Below are 7,516 nucleotides of genomic sequence, written 5' to 3' on the forward strand. Positions count from 1 at the left end.
AAACACACCTCCTCGAATTAGAAGTTCCTAAGAGGGGATAAATATCCAAAATATGATTAATCCATAATTCCTGTAAAACATTGATAGAAAAATGTCTACAACTAATTGGTTGTGTGTAACAGAAATTACAATTACAACAAACCTAAGAATCCTTATCCAATTCTGCAACGAACTAGAGGTATTGCACTCTAGACTGAGTATTTTCCAATTGCAAAATATCATCAATCTTGCATGCAACGACAATTCTATTATAGGATTGACTTTTAATTTCCTCTTTTCCGAACCTATAATCTTTGACAGTAGTAGGACTATAAAAGACTAGGAGTGCCCATGAGAAATAGTGGCATGGAACTTAATAAACTATACCGAGAGCTTCAACCCTCCGTCCTCAATTTCTATTACTCCATCCCGTGTTATGATATGTTATTTCCTTCTTGTTAATCACCATAATTAATACTCGAGTTCTCTTGCATTTAGATTTCAAAAAAAATTTCCCTTCACTAGACTGCCACGCAATGAAGGCTATCATCACAACACCCTCCCACAAACTAAACAAAATACTAAATAAGCATATTTTTATGCTAAGCCATCCATATCACATTTGATGGGAAGCCTACTGCCCATATTAAATAGATGGTTTTCATCTCAATGCAAGGAGGTCGCCTCACCAGATGTGCACCCACCCTAGGGAGTTCCTAAGAGGGGATAAATATCCAAAAGATGATTAATCCACAATTCCTGTAAAACTTTGATAGAAAAATGTCTACAACTAAATGGTTGTGTGTAACAGAAATTATAATTACAGCAAACCTGAGAATCCTTATCTAATTTTGCAACGAACTAGAGGTATTGCACTCTAGACTGAGTATTTTCTAATTGCAAACTATCATCAATCTTGCATGCAACAACAATTCTATTATAGGATTGACTTTTAATTTCCTCTTTTCCAAACCTATAATCTTTAACAGTAGTAGACTATAAAAGACTAGGAGTGCCCATGAGAAATAGTGGCATGGAACTTAAAAAACTCTACCGAGAGCTTCAACCCTCCCTCCTCAATTTCTATTACTCCATCCCATGTTATGATATGTTATTTCCTTCTTGTTAATCACCATAATTAATACTCGAGTTCTCTTGCATTTAGAATTCAAAAAACTTTCCCTTCACTGGACTCCCACGCAATGAAGGCTATCATCACAACGCCCTCCCATGAACTAAACAAAATACCAAATAAGCATATTTTTATGCTAAGCCATCCATATCACATTTGATGGGAAGCCTACTGCCCATATTAAATAGATGGTTTTCATCTCAATGCAAGGAGGTCGCCTCACTAGATGTGCACCCACCCTAGGGAGCTTTTTCCATTTCTACAATTTCTTTGCACATGGTTCTTAGCACATCAAGAAGAGGATGAATATTTTTTTTCCGACATATCTACTTGTATTGTTGACCTTTGTTAGTTAGTTTATTTGCCAACTTATATCCTATTCTTCGTATATGTGATAGTACAAGGGATACTATTACCTTTAAGACTTTGATTCTTGTTAAGCCTATCGTTAGTCTCCATCTATTAGAGAACTTGGGGGGCTAGATCCATTTTGTAGTTTATTTATCATTAGGACAATAGTTTTATAATGCCCTTATGTTATCAATTTTTGATAATTAAGATGCTTGGATATTATTAGGACTTGCTTCAAGGATGAAAGTTTAGCCACATTATTAGTTTCATTCCTAGAATTCCCATATAAATGTGAGTAATTTACCCATGATAATTTCTAAATACCCCTCTGAAACTAGCAAGGTCGGGATTACCCCTAGAGGCTCTATCAAATTTTAACTTTAAGAAACTAGGAGAAGGTGGTAGCTATTTGTTAGGATTTCGGGGAATGGGCTAGGGTTGTGTTGCTTGAACATTTGTAAAATATTGGTTGAGCACCAAAAGTTTGAGAATGCGTGATTCCTTGGAATTACATTCCAAATCTCGTGTAGACCACTTGGGATTATGAGGATTGTTTCGCTTACCTTCCCATTATGGAGCTCTAATAGTGTCCACATTTAATGACTAATATTTGAAGATTCTTCTATTCCTTTCCTTACATAATTCCCATGTTATAAATCTCAGGAAAATCTCCATGTTCAGTCCACTATAACACTTTTAAAAGGTCCAAAATTCCATTCATTAAGTGTTGAATGAATATTGGTTCCGTTCCAATTTTTATTGTCTAAAAATTATGGCCAAGTGATCCCATATTTCTAATGCAAATCTATAATTGTTAAGCAGATGCTTAGTTGTTTCTATGTTTTCCCATCAGAGGCTACATCTAGATAGACTTTGAAAACCCATTTTTGGAGATTTTCCCAAGTTAAGATTTTGTTTTGCATGCAAGTTAGAGGAAGAGGGTCACCTTTGGCTAGAAGTTGGAGTCCATAGCCTTTTCCATTTAGTTTTACTAGGGTGTCCTTCTATGCTAACTATTAATCTACAAGGCTCCTTTAAGCTAAAATATCCTTTAGGACATTTCCCCTATCGAAGGATATATTTCCTATATTGGATTTTAATTCTTCTACTTTATGTCTCATTTGTGATGGCTACTTGTGTTTCTGAGCTTATGTGCACTCGTCAATGCATGCACTTCTGCCACTACCTCCATTGTTGTTGAGATTGAGGTTGCGCCCAATACTAGTAGACTAGTACTATACCTTACAATATCAAACAAGTTTTTAACTAATTTACCTCTCCTTTTTCCAATTTGGGCCCATTGCTACTAAGAATCCTCCCAAAAGAGGAATAAGTTTATGTTTTGATTTCCATGATGAATTCTAGAGATGAAATCCCTTAATTCCACCCCCTATCCAAATTATCAAACTATCATTTGTTCTTTCCATGTATTTTTGCTTCCATACATTACTCCATAAAGCTGATGGGTTTTTAAACCACCACCACCATGTTTGGGCTCCTAGTGATTAATTGAGGATTTTAGGGTCTCTCACTCCCAAACCATCGAGGTGGATAGGATAACATAATTTTTATGAAGTGACAAGGACACATTTTTATTGTTATTTAGCTCCCCTAAAATAAGCATATTTGTATGTTTCTTATTTTTCCCATAATGGCTTTAGGGGTTGCCGAGGATGAGAATATATACATAGAGATGACTTGTCGAACTAATTTGCATATTTTTTAATACACATCATTAATCATATCTTTTTGAATACACATCATTAATCATATCAATATTATTTCAAATAGTTAAATTATACAAAATTTTAAATAAAATTTATATAAAAATAAATGAAAATAACAAAAAAAATTGTTCACCATTATATCTTTTTATTTTTTAATGAAAACTTAGTAATGAATTGTTTTTCAAAATAATTAGTTTTCACCTCTTAAAATGTACTTTAAAAGGTATAAATAAATTATCTCCCTCCAAAATCCCTAGAAGATTAAAAGATTAAGATTATGCAAGTTACAAAACTCACAATTACTATTGTAAAAAATCTCACCAGATTTTAAAATAAAGTTGAAGAAACACTCCAAAACGGACGGTCTCAAGGTCTTTTAGGTATTCGGGGGCATGGTTAGTTAGAGTTAAAAATTCAAAATTTAAATTTCACATTACCGGGCGTGCGGGACTGGGTCTTAAAAAGAAAATTCTTTTGCATATTTTTGAATATGTATAATTAATCATATCAATATTATTTCAAATAGTTAAATTATACAAAATTTTAAATAAAATTTATATAAAAATATATGAAAATAACAAAAAAAACCGTTCACCATTATATCTTTTTATTTTTTAATTAAAACTTAGTAATGAATTGTTTTTCAAAATAATTGGTTTGCACCCTATAAAATGTATTTTAAAACATATAAATAAATTATATCCCTCCAAAATCCCTAAAAGATTAAAATATTAAGATTATGCAAGTTACAAAACTCACAATTACCATTGTAAAAAATCTCACCAGATTTTAAAATAAAATTGAAGAAACACTCCAAAATGGACGGTCTCAAGGTCTTTTGGGTATTCGCGGTTTTAAATAAATTATATCCCTCCAAAATCCCTAAAAGATTAAAAGATTAAGGTTATGCAAGTTACAAAACTCACAATTACCATTGTAAAAAATCTCACCATATTTTAAAATAAAATTGAAGGAACACTCCAAAACGGACGGTCTCAAGGTCTTTTGGGTATTCGCGGGCATGGCTGGGTAGAGTTCAAAATTCAAAATTTAAATTTCACATTGTCGGGCATGCCGGACTGAGTCTTAAAAAGAAATTCATGATGAATGGTCCATGGATGACCATGTAATGGTCATCATTGGATGCTTTAAAAATATTTATGTTAATGGTCATGAGAAAACTGGGGTGGTTGTATGATCCATGTATGCATCATCCGGTTCACATAGTTTTTCTTAATAATTAATGCATATCTCTGTCAATGTTCGTTAAGCAAATGGAAATGGAGAGTTGGGCCAGAACAACCATGTAAGCAGGTTCTGATAACCTGCAATCGGGACAAGGGTTACCTAGATACAAGCCCAACAACTCAACTACATCGGCCCACTAAGGCAGTTAGAGGAAAAGAGATGTGGGATAGAGGTGCGGCGTCGCCTGGAAACCCACGTTGTCCTTGCCACAGATTGCGAGGAGTGGAGGGTGGTTTCGTGCTGATGTGGCGAAAAGAGCAGTAGGGTTGGCTAGTTTCATTCAGCCTGGCCTGACAAGATCATCGCGGTAGCTAATAGAATCATTTATAGAATCAGTGTGCTGTAAGAAGTCTGTTAATGTAAAGCGTATGGCGGGTACGGGGAGTGCAGGCATGATGGTAGTTGGTCGCTTATTAGTTTTCGCGAATATTGGATGAAACACCACTTAGGTCTAGTTAAATTAATATCGGTTTTGACATATTCATCCCACAGTTTTGTTATCCAAAATCTCAATGAGGTTGTAAATGGGGATGTTGTTCTCTGTTGTTACAGGAGTGGGTCTGGATCGAACCCGCACCCACCGACGTCAGGAGAGCGGAGGCCAAAGTCACGAAAGCAGACTAAGTTTTTGTAATAGCTCTACAAACAGATGTTTAATAGAATGGGATGGTTTAGTGGATAGATGTTGGTCATGGGTTATTTTGGTTTCAACATTTTATTCTTGCTATTTTACTCCCTTGCAATTCGATTTTTTCTGCGGCCTGCCCAAGCATCTGTTGGAGCTGGACATATTGGCACAAAAGGCTTTCTGGATAGACATCCCTTTTCAGTGCTTTCTCTCCTACATAGATTCAGATACTTACAAGATGGTGTATGATTGCTGGAAAATTATTGTTCGTTATGTAAAAATGAGTTTAGTTTCGGATGTTCTTTGTTTCTTGCCATGGGATATTATTTACAAAAAATTAGGCAGAAAAGAAGGGGTGAGGTATCTGTTGTGGATCCGGTTGTATCAAGCACAGAAATTGATGGAATTTTTCAAGAAAATAGAAAAAAATATCTATATAAACTATCTGTTCACAAGGATTCTGAAACTTATCTCTGTGCAGCTGTATTTCACACATATCACTACTTGCATCTTTTATTATCTGGCCACAACTATTCCAGAGGAAAATGAAGGTTCTACATGGGTTGGAAGTTTAACTTTGGGAGATTACCATTATACTCATTTTAGGGAGATAAGCCTGTCAAAATTATATGTAACCTCTCTGTATTTTACAATAACTACCATGTCCACCGTAGGATATGGAGATGTGCATGCATTGAATCGTAGGGAAATGATATTTGTAATGATATATATCTCTTTTAGTATGATTGTCGGGGCCTATGTGATCGGTAACTTGACTGCGCACATTGTTAAGGGATCCAGGAGAAAGATTTAGCGATAAAATGACTAATCTGATTAAATATATGAAAAGACATAAAGTGGCGAAGCATATAAAGGCTGAAATCAAAGGTCTTTTCAGGTTCGGCTACGAGAGTAGCTATTATGAACCCAAAGTGTTAGATGATATTCCCGTTTTTATCAGGGCTAAAATTGCAGAGTCTTTACGTACTTCAAAAATTGCAAACGTTACTCTCCAATAATTGCAGCCAAGAATTTTTAAGCAGGATTGCGACGAGAATGAAAGAAGAGTTCTTTTTTTGTTGGGGAGGTGGTAATTGAACGAGGAAGTGTAGTAGATCAGCTCTACATTGTTTCTCATGGGTCTGTGGAAACCGTAATTGTTGGAGAGGATGGGTATGAGGAGACAACTACACAAATTGAGCCCTATAGTATATTAGGTGATATGGCTGTGTTGGGTAACATAGTTGAGAAATATAATGTTCGTGTCCGTCATCATTGGAAACTGCTTACACTAGATAAACAGACTTTTGTAAACATCACACAAATTTATTTCAAGGATGGAATGCAGATCCTCACTAATCTGCTTGAGGGAAAGGATACCGATTTGAGAAGTAAACTGCTAGAATCCAAGTTCAATCTCCTTTTTGGAAAAGAAGAAGCTAAATTAGCCTTGAGAGTTAACAATCAAGAAAATGGCTCTTCTTTTAAAGATTCAGGAAGAGAGATATATGAGCCCAAAATATGCAGAGTGTTTCCTTTTCAACCACGGACTCCCATAGAGAGTAGAAGAGATGGCCTTGTCATATGGGTTCCTCAGACAATTGAAGGCTTGCTTTGAAAAATAGCAAAGCACTTTGCTTCTGTTGGTACCATTGTTTTAACAGAAGATGAAGAACAAATTTTGCATGCAGAATTAATTCAGAACAATCAAAATCTTTATATTTTTCATGTTGGCGAGAGTAGCAACCAAGTACAGATAGAGATACACAGACAGATGTAATTTCACCGAGCTTATAAAGTACAAAAAATTCATCAAGATGGAAATGTATTGTCTACTTGATTGTATTTGGATAAAATGTTTATTCAGAACAAAAATATAGAAAGGTACCCAGAACTTTGCATATAATATTTTCCTTATTTTTGTTTATATGTGGCCTCTTTGTTTTTATTTTTATGTGGTTTCTTGATTTTCTTTTGGATTGGAACCAGGCTGCTCATTAATCAAATTGCAACTCAATACACATTTGCAACTTCACCTTCATAGTTTAAGTGCACTCTATGGTTTGAATGAATAAAATGTTTACTACAGTGTGTTGGATTCAATGAGGTCCTCAATTGGGAGCCTGTCAATTGGGAACGTGTGCTTATTCGTTAAAGGAGTGCGTCTGGGTCGAACCCGCGGCTGCCAAAGTCGTCAATTGGGAAGCCTTATTTGTTTATTTAAGCTTTCAATTCCAAGAAGAATTAATTCTTAATTTTGACACAGTTTATAGTATAACCTGTTTTTTATTTTCTTCATTTGATTTGTGGATTATAAGGCTATTTACAATGACAACTGATTTCTAGATGAAACCCTAACTTCCTGTGAAATATTGGGAATTTACACGTGACGTGGGCTATTTGTAATATCCCATTAAAGGAGTGTGTCTGGATCGAACTCGCGACCGCCGA

At 35.1% G+C, this 7,516-nt stretch overlaps 1 pseudogene; it reads left to right on the top strand.

Moving 5' to 3' along the window:
• Positions 1–4,961: 4,961 nt before the first annotated feature.
• Positions 4,962–6,683, top strand: LOC149189647 (potassium channel KOR1 pseudogene; annotated as a pseudogene).
• Positions 6,684–7,516: the final 833 nt, after the last annotated feature.

The sequence above is a fragment of the Pinus tabuliformis genome, chromosome 3_1 (genome assembly GCF_031772625.1).
Source record: "Pinus tabuliformis cultivar Carrire ecotype Pingquan chromosome 3_1, CPIR1, whole genome shotgun sequence".
In the NCBI taxonomy this organism is placed as follows: Eukaryota; Viridiplantae; Streptophyta; class Pinopsida; order Pinales; family Pinaceae; genus Pinus; species Pinus tabuliformis.